Source organism: Geotrypetes seraphini, chromosome 2, assembly GCF_902459505.1.
Source record: "Geotrypetes seraphini chromosome 2, aGeoSer1.1, whole genome shotgun sequence".
In the NCBI taxonomy this organism is placed as follows: Eukaryota; Metazoa; Chordata; class Amphibia; order Gymnophiona; family Dermophiidae; genus Geotrypetes; species Geotrypetes seraphini.
In genome coordinates, this window is record NC_047085.1 from 56347835 (window position 1) to 56366558 (window position 18724).

The window sequence follows — 18724 nt, forward strand, 5'->3', positions numbered from 1 at the left end:
CTTCATTTGGATTTTCCACCTTCCAATTCTCTGGCTTTAGTCCTGCACCATTCTCCTGTGCCTTTTTCCATTCAGTCCACAGCTCCTTGGTCTGATTTCAGAACAATGTGATCCCCGGAGAGCTCTTTCCGATTTGTCAAAGCTGTCTATGCTTTATCACCTGAATCCTAATTTTTGGCACGTCTGAACAGCCTGAGTTAGCTTCTGCCATGGTGCAGGTTTTCTAGCGTGCAGCCCTCCCTAGTGATGGGGAAGTGAGGTTTCAGGACTCTCAGGATTGCAGGGTGGATGTTATATTACAAACTATTTTTTTTCTAGCATCCTCAGGTAGCTGAGTAGCAGTGGCCACTTCCTTTATGGCACGTGTCCGTCATTCCAGAGGTGCATGCCTGCCCTCTGCTGGTGCTGGATGCACTATATGATCTCATTCGAGTTCTTAGTCCATTCTCTGCTGGTGCAGTGTCTGAGCATCAAACTCCTTGGATCCGTCTTTGGATGAGGATGCTGCCTCGAGGATCACCTTCAGTGGCCGCCTTTGTAAGGGCCACCACCCGAAGACTTCCCCCGGCAGGAGGGAAGCCTAGTCCCTCCTGCCTGAATCCCCACCCCCACCCCGAGACATCAAAACCCCAAATCCCCCAATACATCCCCCGACTGGAGGGGTGCCCAATCCCTCCTGCCGGAAACCTAGCATTCCTCCAACACATCCCCTGACAAGAGGAATGCCCAATCCCTCCTGTCGGAAACCCACATTCCCCCATCACATCCCCAGACAAGAGGGATGCCCAATCCCTCCTGCCAGAAACCCCCCACTCCCCGACACATCCCCCGGCAGGAGGGATGCTCAGTCCCTCCTGCCAGAACCCCCCTCCCAAGCTTACCCAGACCCCTCCAAGTACCTTATTGAGTTGGCCGGTTGGAGGGATGCTTACTTCCTCTGGGCGGCAGGCCTGCCTCCACTGAATAGCAGGCATTCCCCTTCCCGGGAGATGTGTCAGGGAGGTGGGGGGTTTCAATGTCTCAGTGTGTGGGGGTTCCAACAGGAGGGACTGGGTATTCCTCCTGCCGGGGGATTTGTCGGTGGGGGTGGGGGGTTTGATGTCTCAGGGGGGAGCGGGGTGTTTCTTCATTTCCTCATGTGCACTATCTCTCTTTTCCTTTCACACCCATGACCAACAAGTCTCCCTTTCTATTTTCTCCCCTACCTTGGCATCTCTTTCCCTCCAATCTTCCATCATATGTCTCTTAAGTTAATGCTCCCCTCCGTCCATTCTGTGTCCCTCCTTCCTTCCTTCCATCCTTTGTTTGAAGTTTGTGCTCCCTCCCTCCCTTCTGTGTCCCAACATGACCCTTCTTTTTCCTTCCTCTGCCAATGTGCCCCGCTTCCTCCTTTCCTGTCCCAATGTGACCCTCTTCCTCCCTTCCATGTCCCAATCCGCCCCTCATCGTCCTTCCCTCCCTCTGTGCCCCAGATTCGTGCCTCCCCTCTCCCGTGGGTGTTTACTTCCTCTGGCTGGCTCCCTTCTCCCAGCCACTCTTCTCTTCATAAAGCTAAGGCCGCAATTCATACATGCGGCCTGTGGCTGGCCCGGAAGCCTTCCTTCTGATGTCAGAGGGAAGGCTTCCGGGACAGCCACAGGCTGACTGCTCTAATAGTATGGGAGTAGATTTTTCTTTAGCCATAATTTCTTATAAGGCAGGTACTGACATTTGCATATATATATGTTTAGAATATACATGTGTGTGCACTTAGGTGTGCATAAATTCTGTACTGCTGTATGCTGCCTAAATTCTGTACTGCAAATACTTGCTTAACTTACATATTTATAAGTGGAACTTACACAGGGGCAGAGCACGGGCAGTACATAGATAAAATTCTCATTTAAGTGCTTGGACTTAAGTGCTTATACATAAATGTAATGTAATGTAATTTATTTCTTATGTACCGCTAAATTCCGTTAGGATTCTAAGCGGTTTACAGAAAATAGACAATAGGGTGCATTAAAATTATAAGTAAGATAGGTACTTAGAAATTCCCTTACTGTCCTGAAGGCTCACAATCTAACTAAAGTACCTGGGAAAATGACAATTAGTAGAGTAATGAAGAAATAAAAATAGAGATAGATGGGAAAAATAAGAAAATAAACATTCTAATAAGACTACAATGATCTAAAGGACTTTGAAAGGTTGAAAAGAGGGGAGATAGGAAATAGAAGCAGAAGGGAGAACCGTTGAAACTATAGAATTCTGGGGAAACTTAAATGAAATTTAAATAATAAAATAAAAACAAAAACAAGTTGCAAAACAATGAATGAGATTTAAAATATATCATAAACTAAAAAGAAAGTGAAAAATAAAAAACAAAAACAGTCAAGACTGAAGTCCAGCTTGAAATGACTTCACTGCTTTGGCTACCAAACTTCTCCAGATGTCATCAAACCGGAAGCAAACCGGAAGCCCCAAATCCAGTGTCTCCGGTCATCAACTCGTCTAAGACATTCACACTCGCCTCCTGCATGCCAAATTCGCTGAATCTGTCTCTTTTCTGGACCGCCCGCGCCTCTCTGACTGTTTGCGGCGCCTCGATGACCATGCTGTCCGGACCAACCATGGCCTCCCGGTGGCGGTGGTGGTCGTGCGGGTCGCTCCTATTCATGGCCGAAGCTAGCGGAGTGTTCCCGGCTGCTACTGGGGGGCGGAGCTTGTACTCACGCCGAGCCCCGGAGGAAGAGAGGTGGCCTGGGAGTCCTGGAGGTGCCAGCCGAGGTGTGAGCAGGCAAAAGGCAGGAGTAGGCGAACGGCTCAACAACCGCAGTTCAGGAGGGTTTCCAGCTGCTTCTAAATGTTAGGCATATTCAGTACCCTGTTTGCTAGTATTTTATAAAGGAGCATAGACATCAGCCACACACCCTCTGCCTAATTCTAGGCACCCTGTTAAAAGATTAGATAGAAGCAGTGTGTAAGCTCTTAGTCACATCATATGTTTTTTTGTCTTCCATTTTTGGAAAAAAAAAATTCCCAAGCTGGCTGTTACTCTGGGGAAGGCCATTTATGAGTACATGGGTAAATCATTGTTTGCTTATACAAGTCAAGTGTTTGAAAACTGCTCATCCTTCCTATTATTAAAACCGTGTGTTGTGGAAGAACCTGCATACTGACCCATATTGACAGGAAATGTTCTTGGGAGGGGTTAAGGTAGGGAATAACTACAATGCATGCAGTTGTACATTTTTAAAATTATACATGATTAATATGGAAGAGCAGTCTGCAGAAATAAAACTGGTTCAGATCTCTGCAGGTGCTTTTTCACTGGGCAATTTTCTTTTCCTTTTATATATATTTTTTCTTTTTCAATTTTAAATGTACACTCCATAATACATAAAGAAAATGCTATAGGAAAATTAAGTTAAAAAAAATCACAATTTAGTAGCATCAAGACTACATCGTGGAGGAACATTTTGCTACTGAGGCCGAAAACGAAATTTGAAAAAACACACAAAACAGTAGGAATTGGACACAACCCATATTATATTAGAACACATTTTTTCTAATTTCACCCACTGTAACTAAAAAGGAAAAAAAAAAATGAAAGCAGTACTAGGTGGCCTTATCATGTTGCACAACAGGCTTATTTTTTAAGAAATTCTCAAGCTTAATAGAACCGAAAAAAAAAAAATACTGGTTGTTCCCATAAGTGACCAGACATTTACATAAAAACTTAAGACAAATGGAAGCATGCGTAGCTAATACCACGGAGAGGCATAATAAAAAAAGAATGTCTACTTCCCCTTTTGGTCTAAGGCCCTAGGTGCACAAAGTATGCAGCAGGGAAATGTCCATTCTCGAAAACAACGTCCAAAATGTGTGTTTTTTCCGAGAATGGCCTCCCGGTACGTTCAGGAGTTTAATCACTTTTGTCTTCTGCAGTCCCGCTTCCGGTGCGTCAGCCACGAACACAGAACAGAAATATCTGTTAAGCAATTTGATCTTTTTTTTACCAGCTTCTACATATTCCTCCCCTTCACCTTTGAGTCTCACAATGCCACTTTTGCACTTCTTCCTTTCATTAATATATCTAAAAAATTGTCTTGTCTCCCTGTTTTACCATGTCAGCTATTTTTTTCTTCCATTTGCTTCTTTGATTTCCTGACTACACAACCAGCCTCTCTGAACTTTTCTAGATATTTTTGCCTGTTTTCCTCTTTTTGCGATCTTTTGTAGTTTATGAAAGATAACTTCCGGGGGTCCGAATGGCTTTTCAAAACCCGGCACGTTCTCCGTGTTTTGAAAAGCTGCCTCAAAATCGCTTTTACTGTTGTTCTAAATAATTTTATTAACTTGCTTTTTAACCTTTGTTATCTTTTGTACTACTTGTGCCTTTTCTGTCCTTAATACCTGTTCCATTTTGCTCTGCTTTTTCAATATATTCTTTGTTCACCTCTTTTGTGAGATGCCTGATCTTATATCAGTATTTGTTCTTTTTCAGCTTCCTTGTTAGACAATGATACTAATCTTTTTCCCCTTAATTTTGTGTTCATTCTTAGTATAGAGATTTGCTGTCCTTTTTCTAAAGCTCCTTTTAGTTTATCCCACTGCTCTTATGCTGGTCAAAGATCGTTTTACCCTTTAAGCGCCATTTTGAGGTGCTCATCTTTTTAACAGTTGATCACTCTTTTAAGTCCAAGGATTTGACTTCTCTGAAACCCCTCTCTATTATATTAAAGCACCCTTTCTGAATTTAGGTGACTGCCTACCTAAATATTATAAGCCTCATTTTACATAGAACATAAAAATCAGAATTGAGACATTGAAATTGGGACGTACCCAATTTGGTGGTATTTTTAGAAAATAATTTGCCAATGTACTCTTTAAAATACCTGCAAGATTTCACTTGTATTTGCAGGCAACATGTGGGAATAATCAGTGGAAGAAACTCATCAGCTTACATATACTAATACTAATTCACTCTCTAATTATAGCAAAACTTGACTATTGCAACGCACTTCTCCTCAATATTTCTCAAAAAGAAAAAAGGAGACTTCAGTTAATACAAAATACTGCAATCAAAAAATTAATATACAATGCTAGGAAATATGACCATGTTTCACTGTTTTTGATAGATGCACATTGGCTTCCAATTGGCCATAGGATAATTTTAAAATAATGTTGCTTATATTTAAAACTCTAGCATTCAACGAACCCCAATTTATATCTAGATTATTAATACCACACAGTACTCAACGCCCACTTCGTTCATCTGGCCAAAATCTCCTCTCTGTTCCTTCTTTGAAAATTATAGGAATAAGAAGATCGGATATGTTCTCTGTGATGGGCCCTCAATGGTGGAACTCTCTGCCACAATATATTAGAAACGAAAAAGATGTCACAATGTTCAAAAAATCTTTAAAATCTTATCTGTGTAAAGATGCTTTTAATATTTAAACTTCTTAAGTAAGGTTTCAAAATGTGCTATAGTTTAACCACCCCCCACCCTCTTGTTTTTTCCATTTTTCTACCAAAATGAAAATTGTAACTTTTGCATTTTCCCTCCCAACTCATGTTTGTATTTTATGAAAGAATATTGTCAATATGTTAGTTTCTTTGTATTATACTCTATTTTTAATTTTGTTTATCGCTTAGTAATTTTAATAAGCGATTCATCAAACATATTAATAAACTTGAAACTATATATGTCAGCCATTTTGCAAACCTAAACTTATGAACACGGTTGCAATCTTTATTTTTTAGTTTGGAGGTGGAAATATATGGAAGGTTTAGGAGACCTCCCTTAATCTGTTCTGTACAGGGCTGGTCTAAAGGAGTGCTTTTTAAAAACCTGTATGTGCTAGGGTGCAGCTATAATTTCCCATTTGGAAATATTAAATCTTACATGTTCATTCCATTTATGAAATGGGATATACATCTGTAGATTTTCAACCCATCAGGCCAAGCCCAAACTGCTCCTCTTCCCGTTTCTACCTATTATAGACATCCATATGTAAATTGAGCCCTTTCTAAAATTGTTACATATATGTGAATGTTTCCACATGCAAATAAGAATTCTAAAATAATAATAACAGTTTATATACCGCAGGACCGTGAAGTTCTATGTGGTTTACAATGATTAAAAGGTATTACAGATTGAGTGGAATAAACAAAGTTCAGAGTTAGTGAATAACAGTTCTAAAGATCATTTGTTGAGGACTAAGATTGTATAGGTCAGTTACCTAAGTACTTCAGGAACAGATGTGTTTTTAGGCGTTTCCTGAATTCCCTATAAGAAGTAGGCACGAGCAGGTGTTCCAGGTTTTTACCCCATAATGCGGCTTGATGTGAGAAAAGATGTTAGTGATGACTTTTAAATTTACAACCTCTAACTGGTGGAGAAACAAAGTTCGGATGTTAACTTCTTCTATGTCTGTTAGTTGTGAAAGAGAAAAGGTCTGTTATATATTTAGGGGCTAAGCCGTAAAGTACCTTGAAGCAAAAACAACCAAACTGCCTCCATCGGCAGCCAGTGTAGAAGTCGATAGGAAGGTGTTACATGATCAAACTTCTTCAGTCCACAAAGTAGCCTAACCGCTGCATTTTGTACCAGTTGCAATTGCCACATATTCTTCTGGGAGAGTGCCAAGTAGGCGATGTTACAATAATCGAGTTGACTAAGTATGAGGGATTGTACCAGAATTCTAAATGATGAGACATCGAAGTTAGAAACATAGAAACATAGAAACATGACGGCAGAAAAGGGCTACAGCCCATCAAGTCTGCCCACTCTACTGACCCACCCCATTAAGTCTGAGTGCATATGACTTAGTTCCTTAGCTCGACCTTCGTAGGGATCCCACGTGGATGTCCCATTTATTCTTAAAGTCGAGCACGCTGGTGGCCTTGATCACCTGCACCGGAAGTCTGTTCCATTGTTCCACCACCCTTTCTGTGAAGAAGTACTTCCTGGTGTCACTACTAAATTTCCCTCCTCTAAGTTTAAGCGGGTGCCCCCTTGTGACCGAGGGTCCCTTGGAAACGAATATGTCGTCTTCCAGCTCTACACGACCTGTGACGTATTTAAATGTCTCAATCATGTCACCCCTTTCCCTGCGTTCCTCTAGAGTATAGAGCTGTAATTTGCCCAGTCTTTCTTCGTATGAGAGACCCTTGAGTCCGGAGACCATTCTAGTGGCCATCCGCTGGACCGACTCGGCTCGAAGCACATCTTTACGGTAATGTGGCCTCCAGAATTGCACACAGTATTCCAGATGAGGTCTCACCATGGCTCTATACAGTGGCATTATGACTTCAGGTTTGCGGCTGACGAAGCTTCTCTTGATACATCCCATCATTTGCTTTGCCTTGGACGAGGCCTTCTCTACTTGTTTGGCAGCTTTCATGTTAGCCCTATATAGTTGTAATTTTGCAGTGTATGGCCTGCTTCTGTCCTGTTCCACCTTGAATTTTACCATTTTCTTTATAGAAGTGTGATAAAACATATAAAACCCTTTTTAGTTCAAGGAGGATGACATTTATCTCCTGCGAGAAGGAAGAAAGTAATTGGAACAAACTGAATATAGTGTTCCAAATTTCCAAAAATGAAAATTTGATTCAGCTTTTTCAAATGTAAATCATCCCTCTTTGTGAGAGATATTTCCTGGATGTTGTTAATTGAATCAAATTGATTAAACTCTTGTATTGCGTGCAATTGCTTAAATTTTTATTTTAATTCTGGTAATAGTAGTTCTTCTGAGTGACTTTCTAATCTTACAGCAAGCAAGTTTTATTCTAAAAAGTAGATCTGTATATGTTCCTTTATCAATTTGTCATAGTTTTTTCTTCTTTTTGTGTATTACAGTAAATGTTATTTCCTCTGTTCCCATTGCCTCCCCATTAAGGAGCAAAGTATTTCTCCTACATTTGTGATAAATGGGTTGTTAATAGATTTCTCTGAAATGCTTTCAACAGTAAATCAAAGTATAAAAAAATTAATAAAAAGGAACAATAAAAATAAATTGTGAAAAGTAACTGCCAAGCTTACAGACCTAGTAGTCAGTTTCTTTAAATCAGTCACCCACTTCTTGCCCTTCACCCAGAAAAAGAGGAAATCAAATAGTTTCAAACATTTCATTTAATGGCTTTGCAGTTGGAAAAAAAAATCAAAACAGCCTTGGTGAAAATCATTTATAAAACTTTATATGATGGCTTTTGCATGGGGTAAAGAAGCTGAATTAAACAAAACTATGAAGCATAAGGAAGAAATGATTTAACAGGAGGCTATTTTATAAACAATTGTAACAGTATGGGAAAATGGGGAAGAAATGAGGCACATTATAAAGCATACTGTAAGACTCATGAGTATTATTGCTATTTGAATTGTCATTCACCTAGAAATAAGACTGCAACTTTCAAAAGAAATAGAATAGGGACTGGCAACCAGAACATGTTTTTTTGGGGGGGTGGGTTTTTTTTTTCTTTCAAAATTAATATTATTAATGGGGCACACTTTGCCTGTAGTACTCACTTTTCTTAAAGAGAGTGCACTATGTTCACATAGGCCTGGCTTCATATTGTCTGCGTTAAACGGCGCATGCAATTTGAATACACAACTAAAATTGTGCAATTTTTAGCACTTTTTAGAACTGGGAGTGTTTTTGTTTGAGATTGAAGCAATTAACTTTTGACCCTGACCACACAATTTTCTTCTGACTCTTGTCCCACCACGGTCCCCATTCCTTGCCAACCATCTTGTGCCACACAGTTCCACTTTCTCTGTGTGTAATTTTTTTCACTCCACTCACACTTAAGCTGTGGAGTTTATTGCTGGAAGATAATGTGAAAGTAGTTGGATTTAAAAGGAGTTTAGATAACCTCATGGAGGAAAAGTCAATAAATCATTATTACATAACTAAATTTGAAAAGCCATCGACCTGCCGGGGCAATAGAGGCAATTTCATGCCTCCAGGAGATCTTGCCATCTGGCTATTCATTTCAGAGGACCTTTCAGATATTTGGCGATTTTTGGCACTAGCAATTCATATTCCCATGGTGGCTTGGCCTCAAATAAGCAGCAATAATGTCTGGAGGGTGGCTGATCCTCCTCATCTGAGGGTGGGCTGTCAGCATCCAGGGACAAATAGGACAGATCTCATCCAACCGCTGGGTGCTCAACATTATCGGGGAAGGGCACAAGATCGAGTTTTATCAGCTCCCTCCAGATTACATTACATTACATTACAGATTTCTATTCCGCTTGTGCCTTGCGGTTCTAAGCGGATTACAAATTAGGAGACTGGACAATTTCAGGAATATTACAGTACATAGAATCAGGAATGTATCAAGTTACAATTGTTAGTCTGGAAGTTTCCAGGAGAAATTTAGAGCACATAGTAGATAAATAATAGGTTGATGAAGTGAGTTGTACAATGTTTAGGTATAGTTATGGTGGGGTGTTTGTGTGTGTATTTTCTAGAGCTATGTTGAGGTTAAGATGATGGAAAGTATTTTTTGAAGAGATGAGTTTTGATTTCTTTTCGGAATTCTTTTATGTCTATTGATTTGATCAGTAGATTGGAAATGGTAGTGTCAATTTTTGCTGCCTGTGTAGCTAAAAGGCTGTCGTATAGTTTCTTGCGTCGTGTACCTTTGAGAGGAGGGTAAGCGAATAGGTTTTGAGTTCTCCTTAATCTGTGTGAGAGATTACGGTGTAGTCTTTTGTTTAGGTAGCTGGGTGCTGTTCCGTGTGTTACTTTGTATAGTAGACAGTAGAATTTGAACTGGGATCTTGCTTTTATTGGTAGCCAGTGTGAGTCAAGGTAAGCATTGGTGATGTGGTCAAATTTGCTGAGGGAGTAGATGAGTCTGAGGGCCGTGTTCTGAACAGTCTGTAATTGTTTTATCATGTAGTTTGGGCATGATAAGTATAGGCTGTTGAAGTAATCTACTATGCTTAGTACTAGGGATTGTACTACTATCTTGTATTGATCCTTGATGAAGAATTTTCTTATTTTTCTTAGGTTACGCATTGTGAAGAATGCTCTTTGGATGATTTTGTGGATTTGGGTCTGCATTGTGCAATTTCTGTCTAGTTGAATTCCTAGGATCTTGAGTGTGCTTTGCATTGGGTACGTGATTGTGTTTAATTCCAGTTCTGTGCATGATGGTTTTTTTTCCTTCTCTAATAGTAGGAATTTAGTTTTTTCTGAGTTCAGTTTCAGTTTATGACTTGACATCCATTTTTCTACCGTTTCCATTATTATTTTCAGGTGGTTTGTTGATAAGGGATCTTGTATGTTGAAGGGGATGAGGATTGTTATATCATCCGCATAGCTGAATGATATTGTGTTTAGGGCGTCTATGGTATTGCCGAGGGATGCTATGAAGAGGTTGAATAGTATAGGAGATAATGGCGATCCTTGTGGTACTCCACATGGGTTTGACCATGGGTCGGATAGATGCTCTTTTGACTTGACTCTGTATGTTCGAGTTTTAAGGAAGCCTTGGAACCAGTTGTGAACATTACCAGAGATTCCTATTGCGTCTAATGTCTGGAGTAGTGTGGGGTGGTCAACTAGGTCAAATGCAGCAGAGAGATCGAGTTGAATGAGAAGTAGTTTGTTTCCTTTGCTAAGGTGTTGTCGGGCTGTGTCTAATAGTGATATCAGTAGAGTTTCTGTGCTATGATTAGATCTGAGTCCAGATTGGGATGGATGCAGTATGTGATGGTCTTCAAGGAAGTTGGAGAGATATTGTGCGACTAGGCCTTCTGTTAGTTTGATATATAGTGGGATTGAGGCGATTGGTCTGTAGTTTGTAGGATTGTCTATAGGACCTTTGGGATCTTTTAGGATAAGAGTAATTATGATTTCTCCTAGTTCCGGTGGGAAATGACCTTCCCTTAGTGTAGTTTGAAGCCATAGTGTGAGGTTGGCTTTAAATTTGGTGGAGGCTGTAGTTAGTAAGTATGGGGGACAGTTGTTCAGGTCACATGAGGATTTGCTGTATTTTTTGTAAAGCCTGTCCACGTCTGACCATTGTATCTTTGGGAAGGTTTTCCAGATCCTGTCTGCTGGGATTGCTTCATCTATTGTGGGATTAATTTGTATTTCTTCTAAGTTGATTTGTGAATTGTTGAATGTGGATCTGGTTGTGATGATTTTGTGTTTGAAATAGTCCGCTAATTGGGTGGCTGAGGGAGTTTGGTTTCCTTGGGTGGCGAGAAATGGTTTGGTGTCGGTGAGGTTTCTTACGATGTCAAAAAGTTTTTTAGTGTCTGGTTTTTCGGTGCCGATGAGTTTGGAGTAGAAGTTTTTTCGTTTTTCCTTCAGTTTGGTATTGTATAGTTTGATTTGGATTTTCCATTCATCTTTGGTATGATTATGTTTCTGTTTTTTCCATGACCTTTCTAGTTGTCTGCATTTCCTTTTTAATTGTAAGAGTTCATCGTCGAACCATTTGTTGGATGGTCTGTCTATTTTGTTTTTGTTTTTTATTGGAGCTAGTTTGTTTAATGTGGTTTCACTGAGGGTCCGCCAACTGTTTATGAAGTCTTTGGGGTTGTTGGGGTCTATTTCGGGGTCAACTGTGTTCCAGAATGTGGTTCCTCAACTCCCCCACTGGCCGGAGGAGGTTATAGTCTGAGCAACAGTGCAACGACTCAGACATTCATGCCATAGAACCAGTTCCCGAAGAAGAATTGGACTCAGGCAGGTACTCTTTATACTTCATAGTGTCCAGTGGAGGCCCATTCTGGATTTGAAGTCTGTAAGCGAGGTCTTGAAGGTCCCCCACTTTCACATGGAAACGATCCACTCCATCATAATGTCTGTGGCTCCAGGAGAGTTCCTTGCTCTCTGGATTTGGCGGAAGTGTATCTTCACATTCCCATCTTTCAAGCTCACAGGAGATATTTGAGTTTCACGTGTTCAGTACCACTTCCAGTTTGTGGTACTCCCCTTCAGTTTGGCTATGGTTCTCTGCACCTTTGCAAAAGTGATGGTGGTTGTAATGACCCACCTGCCCCAGATGCGTGTCTAGGTGCATTCTTACCTGGATGATTGGCTGATCAGGGCCCCTTCTTGGGTGAAATGCAAACATGTGGTCCAGCAAATGGTGAGCCTCTTAAAGGACCTGGGCTGGATTGTCAACTTCTGAAAGTCACTTTCAGCTGACTCGGTGCTTGGATTATCTGAGTCCACTTCGACACGGCACAGGGTCGTGTCTTTCTTCCTGAGCCATGCAGACAGAAGCTCAGGAAACAGATCTGGAATATTGTGTTCAGTTCTGGTCTCCTTATCTTAAGAAAGATTGGCCACTGTGAGAATGGGCTACTGGGCTTGATAGACCATTGATCTGACTCTGTAAGGCTATTCTTATGCTCTTGGTCCTTCCAAGCCCCCAGCCTTGCAGTATCTGCCAGTACTAGGCTCAATGGTGTCCTCCTTGGAAGTGGTACCCTGGTTGAGAGCGCACATGCACCCTCTCCAGCACTCCTGCCCAGATGGTGTCCGCAACATCACTCCCTGCATATGAAGCTTCCCTGGATGGCAAAGGCGAAGCGCAGCCCGCTTTAGTGACTCCAAGAGGAGAACTTGGCAAGGGGCATGCCTCTCAGAATCGACTAATGGGTGATCCTCACAATTGATGCTAGCCTCAGTAATTGGAGGGCCCTCTGCTGCAGTTGCCTTCTCTAGGCAAATGGTCCCCAGTGGAAGGCAAGTGGTCTATCAATTGTCTGGACCTGAGAGCCATTCAGTTGGCCTTGCTGTAGTTGCAGTCTTTCCCGACAGGGAAAGCAGTTGGTGTTTTCGGACAACGCCACTAGAGTGTCATACGTAAACAGACAGGGTGGCACCAGAGGTGCGCATCCCTTAGCTTGGAAGCCCGAATGTTGTTCCAGTGAGCAGAACTTCACCTGCACGCTTTCTCTTCTTCCCACATGGCAGGAGTTGAGAAAGTCCAAGCCAACTTTCTCAGCTGGCAGACTCTGGATACCAGAAAGTGTTCTCTATCTCAGAAGGCATTTTTCCTCATAGTTCAGACTTGGGACCAGCCAGGCATGGGTCTAATGGCCATGACAAAGAATGCGAAAGCAGCCCACTTCTACAGTCCCAGTTAAGTGTAAAAGTGCAGGGCTGGATGCCCTGGTTCAGCCCTGGCCCACAGATCAGCTTCTCTATGTATTTCCACTATGAGCCGTGGTGGGTCAGATCATCTGCAGGATAGCGACTCATTGGGGTCTGGTGATCCTGGTGGCTCCAGACTGGCCCCGAAGATCTGGGTGTGCAGACCTGGTGCATCTGTAGAGAGACAGACCCTTGAAACTGCCTGTTTATCCTTGGCTTCTCAGTCAAGGCCCTGTTCCGATGGAGAAGTTGGAATGCTTTGGTGTTATGGCATGGCTCTTGAGCACGCAGACTTGATTCGGAAAGGCTATTCGGAGATTATGGTTATTACTCTTTTTAGGGCTAAGAAGCCTGTAACAGTTACAGCTTATGCCAAGGCCTGGAAGATCTTTAAGTTATGGTATGCCAAGGAGCAGGAAGAGCCAGAAAGGGCTCCCATTCCACTGATCCTTGCCTTCCTGCAGGCTGATCTTGAAAAGGGCTTTGCGGTTTCTTCCCTCAAAGTATCTGGTATCACGTGCTTTCGGGCTTGGAGCGGCCTTCGGTCTCTGGCTTCTCACCCAGATGTTGCTTGGTTTTTGAGGAGTGCTCTCAGGCTGAGATCCCAGTTGCCCAGACTGTTCCTGTCTTCGAACCTCAATGTGATCTTGAAGAGCTTGACTCATGCTCCATACAAGCCTCTTTTGAAGATCTCCCTGTTAGACCTTACAGTTAAGATAGCGTTTTTGGTTTCCGTAGTCTTGGCAAGAAGGATCTCAGAATTGCAGGCTCTCTCCTAAATGGAGTTTCTTTGTTTCACGGAGTCAGGTGTTTCTCTGTATACAGTTCCTTCCTTTCTTCCAAAGGTGGTTTCTGCCTTCTATGTCAATCAGGAACTCCATTTGCCCGTCGTTCAGCCTGCGCCAACCTGGATGTATGCAGGGCCCTGCTTATCTACCTGGAGAGGACTAATGATTCCAGGTTTTCTGATCATTTCTTTGTGTTGCCCAGTCACTCGACACATGGAAGGCCAGCTTCCAGATGGATCCACATGGTGATTTCTTCTTTCTACATTTCCTGCAGGAAATGGCCAACTATTTCTCTCTCTTGCAGCACATTCCACAAGAGGTGTAGCGACCTCCTGGATGGAGTCTCAAGCTGTTTTGCCTGATGAATTTGTAGAGCAGCTACTTGGGCTACTCTTCACACCTTAACAAAGTTCTACAGAATCGTCATGGCAGCTGTAAAGGCCTTTGGGTCCTCAGTTCTATGGGCAGACTCATCTATCTTTCCCTAGCCATATGGCTCTGCTTTGGTACATCAGCTACAGTACAGACATCTGTTGACAAAATAAAGTCATCGCTAAGCCAGTTTAACTGGTTTAGTGGCAAGACGCACGGTGACTTTAGTGCATCCGGGCCTGAGCCTCCAATTTGTAGAGTCTTCCTGAAGTTTCTCACAATCTGCGCATTATGCTGGAGAATGTGGTGAAATCAGTTAGCTTAGCGGGTTTAAAAAAAGTTTTGGACAATTTCCTAAAAGAGAAGTCCATAGGCCATTATTGAGATGGCTTGGGGAAATCTACTGTTTATTCCTAGGATAAGCAGCATGGAATCTGTTTTGCTATTTGGGATCTAGCTAGGTACTTGGGACCTGGGTTGGTTCCTGTTGGAAAAAGGATGCTGGGCTTGATAGACCATCAGTCTGTCCCAGTATGGCAATTCTTATGTTCGTATGAAGAATTTTGTGTCATCATTTTCAGATCCTTTATGAATATGTTAAAATGTACTAGTATCTATACAGATCCCTGGAGCACTACACATCTCCCTCCGTGTTCACGGTTTCAAATATTTGCGGTTTTTTGGCTTGCTGGCTCCTTCCCCAAATGACATCATCCCAGTTTGCAGATAAAAAAAAAATAAAAAAACAATTGCCCGGGTTGAGATCTAAGAGTGGGAAAGTGTGGAGTGTACACACACCTGGGGATCAGAGAGGAAACATGCAGGACAGAGAGAAACAGAGCACCTGAGGCAGCTATGAGATTCACCAGAGCGGGAGAGCTGCTTGTCAGTGCCGTGTGGGGGATCGTCCTTGCCGTGCATAAACTGTGGTCAGGAGCCTTCTGCAACCTGCAATCTGGGCTCGGGCATGTGCATCGAGTGCACAGGCTTGTGTTGCCATGCACCCCAGGCATTCCGCCTTGTTTGTAAACAGTGCATCCCCTTCACTGGCCACCGCATTCCAGAAAAGTGAGAGGACATAACTGAGTTCTGACTCTGGGCAAGTACCTAGAAAAGTTATTTGCAATTTTTCTGTATTCGCAGGCGGGCTCTGCCCCTAACCACCGCGAATAAGGAGGGAGGAGTGTACTCTTTGTTTTATATCCACAATATGGGCTGAAGAGAAGGTTTAATAACATTTGATGGACCATTATTTGATGTTAGTACAAGTGCATCCATTATTAGATGGATGCCTAGTTACAAAAGTACCCTGTAAATTAATTCAGGACACAGGGCAATCAGGTAAGTATTCAGCAGTTTTGTTATTTTCTCTGTTTATGTGCTGTTACCTTGGAGATCCTGGTTAAGGAGCAGACTTTCATATCCCAGGTGAATGGAAGCAGGCTGTACTGTGTAGGTGGTTCTTAGCTTTTAAGGGATAGTGTTTGACCGCTGTGACTAAAAATGGAGCCTAGAAAAAGAGAGAGCGATTTTCTTCTTTCATATTTTTATTGTTCAAGATTATTTGTCAAAATGTCTGTTTCCAACTGAGTATATTACTATAAAAACTAATAATGGTGCATTAGAGTATTTGCATTAATGCTGTAATTAAGTGTCATAGATGATTAAAAATAAGTGGTGTTCTCTTGTAAACAATCTTTTGTAATTTTAAAGATGTGTGGACATTTCATGATGCCTAGTTTCCTTTTTAAAGCAGAACTTTGTACATTTTTCTGGCAGTGTTCGTCATGTGAATTTCCGTATAAAAAGTATATTATTAGGGAGAGGTTTTTTAACAGGAAATTATGCAAGAAATGGAGTGACCACAGATACCACTCTCTTTCCTCTCCTTTCCACTCCTATCACTCTGGTCCCTTTCTCTTTAACTTATTAGGATTCACGAGGGAGGAGCTTACCTAAGATGTCGGCCTGAGCCTTCCGTGGCGACAACACCGTGCTGTTGATGAGAATTTCTTCTTTTACCGGATGGTAAAAAGAAAGTTCAAAGTTCAGGTCTTCCCGGATGAATTGGCATTACTAATGGGCCCGATAGATGCCTTCGTGGACCGCGGCACAAGAACACAACAATTGGAGGCTTTTCCGGTTGGAGAGAATGCGTAAACTGAGGCACGTGATCGCTCCCTCGAGGGTTCACTCTGTCCTCCGAAGAGCGTAGCCCGCCTAGCTGTCCCGGTGCGTCAGAGGAGTCGTTTTCAGCCACCCCTGCCCAGGGAACCCTCTTGTTTGCCTCACGGAGTGGGAGGACCGACTCCAGAAGAGGACAGGAGGAGCAATTGACATTTGAACAGCCGACAGTGAGAAGATTACAGCAAACTCATTTAGACCTTCTTATAGCTGAAGCAGGCTCAGATACAGTAGGAGCTACAGGGAATTCTGGTGCAGAGATTCCTCCCTTACAGAGACCTAAGGTCTTTACAATGGAATCGATCTGGGATGCTATATTGAGTATGCAAGCTTCTCTTGGTAATCAAATTCAGCAACTGTCTACTCGGTGTACTACAGTTCTTTCTGAGACTTGGAACTTAAAACCAAGGTAATGAGTTTGGAGACTAAATCAAGTGACTGATGTTAAGATAAAAACTTTGGAAGTACAGGCTCTTACCTGAGCCAAGGACAGTGCTAGATTGCACTTTAAATAAGAAATGATGGAAAATTCTATTAGGAGATGTAATGTCCATATAATTAATTTTTCTAAAGTTCAACCTATATATTGTTGCACTCCCGGTACTGGGTCCTGGGTCGGTTACCGGGCAGTGCACAAAACACTGATGCTGGCGTGCCTTCAAAGGTTGAAAGCCCTGCTGGGACAATAATATTCTGGGAAGTAAATGGTCAGAATGGCAACCGTTCAACCACAGTTCAAATAATGAAGGCTTTATTCAGCAATGTAGCCAAGGTTCAAAACATATGCAAAATAAGGAAAAAACAACCCAAACAATTCACTTGTTCTGGCATTCAGCCCTGAAGTCCTGACTGCCAGGTCAGCACAAGGCTGGCCACACCCTTGCCTCAGGGTAAGTCCTAAAGTTTCTCACCAGCTTCTTGCAAGCAAAAATTGGTGAATATTGCAGTCCTGCAAAAATTCACTTGTCCTGGTAAAGCACACTGTGCCTGCCTAAGTTTAATTAGGCTTTCCCCTACCAACCCTAGTAAGTTGATGGGAGTGGGGAATTGCTGAATCCACTTCTCAAATACAGCCTAATAGGCGCCTGCAATCCCAACCCTGTGGATCTTATGTGGATTCTGCCCCACAATCCCCACTGTGTCAATCAGTGTCTTTAACTTTCAAAACAGGAGAAAAAAACCACAGTCCAAAGTCCTTACAAGCAGGGTAGCTTTTCCCTGCAACGTGCTTTTAACACAGCCAGCAAACATACAGTTCCTTTTTCCAATACCACAGTGCAGTTGAAAGCATGAAAAAGAAAACTTAACTCTCATCCATTATGTCCTCAACAGGTTCCAATGAAATGTCCATGGCTTCCTCCGGCCTCAGGCAGTCTGGCTGGTTTCCCAGTAAGGATTCCTCTAAATCCTGCATTTCTATTTCATTTCCCTGCGTGGCCTCTGGAGCACCTAGCCATGCGTCTGCTTCCTCTGCTGGCTCAGCACTGACTCTCCCTGGCTTGCACTGCTGCACCTGCCTTGCTCTGTGAGAGCCACGCCCTTCCCTGTGTGGGGGATGGGCAGGTTTCAACTTTTCCTGAGCTTTCTCCTGCTCCTCAGTTAACCTCAAAGTTAACTTTTCTATAACTATAAAATTTATGAAAACAGTGATATTTTCAGCATAGCTTTTTGCTAGCACATGAATAGGCACTTTAAATTAAAAAATCCTTTTTGAACACTGCAATGATTGGTAGGTGAGGCCGAGTAATCAGCCTTCATGTCTCTGAGCAGAGTTCTAAACAAAAAATAATTTTTCTAAGTGCATTGATGAATCAGTGGTGACTTTGTTTTTGTTCTATTGACCTCAGTTAACCTCAGCAGGTGTGTGCCTAAAGGGCTTAGACTAGAGCTTGTTTTTTAAGCTGAGCCTTACCAGAGCCTGGTCTAGGTTTACAGTAGCTTTTGTTCTCCTTTTGTTCCAACTCCTCCCAGGGTTCCTGATCTTGGGGAGCCTCCCCAGAATCAGAGTTCTGCTCCATACTAGCTGGAGAGCTGCTGTACTGATCAGCTCTCTTTACCTTCAGGGCTATGTTCCTCTGCTTCCTAGCTGGAACAAGGCTAGCTGTAGTGCTGGGTTTGTGACAATATGCCCTGGCAATGTTTAAAAGATATTTAACTGAAATCCTTAAAGTTCCAGAATCCTCATACCCACCTCTTTCTAAAATATATTACCTTCCAATGAGGAATAAATTGCAAAATTCCAACCAGCAGAAGGTTTCTGCTGAT

General features: G+C 42.4%; 1 protein-coding gene across 5 annotated transcripts in view; it reads left to right on the forward strand.

Moving 5' to 3' along the window:
• NUDCD1 (NudC domain containing 1) overlaps nucleotides 1-18724 on the forward strand; it is a 214440-nt gene that overhangs the window by 80405 nt on the left and 115311 nt on the right. The window lies entirely within an intron of this gene.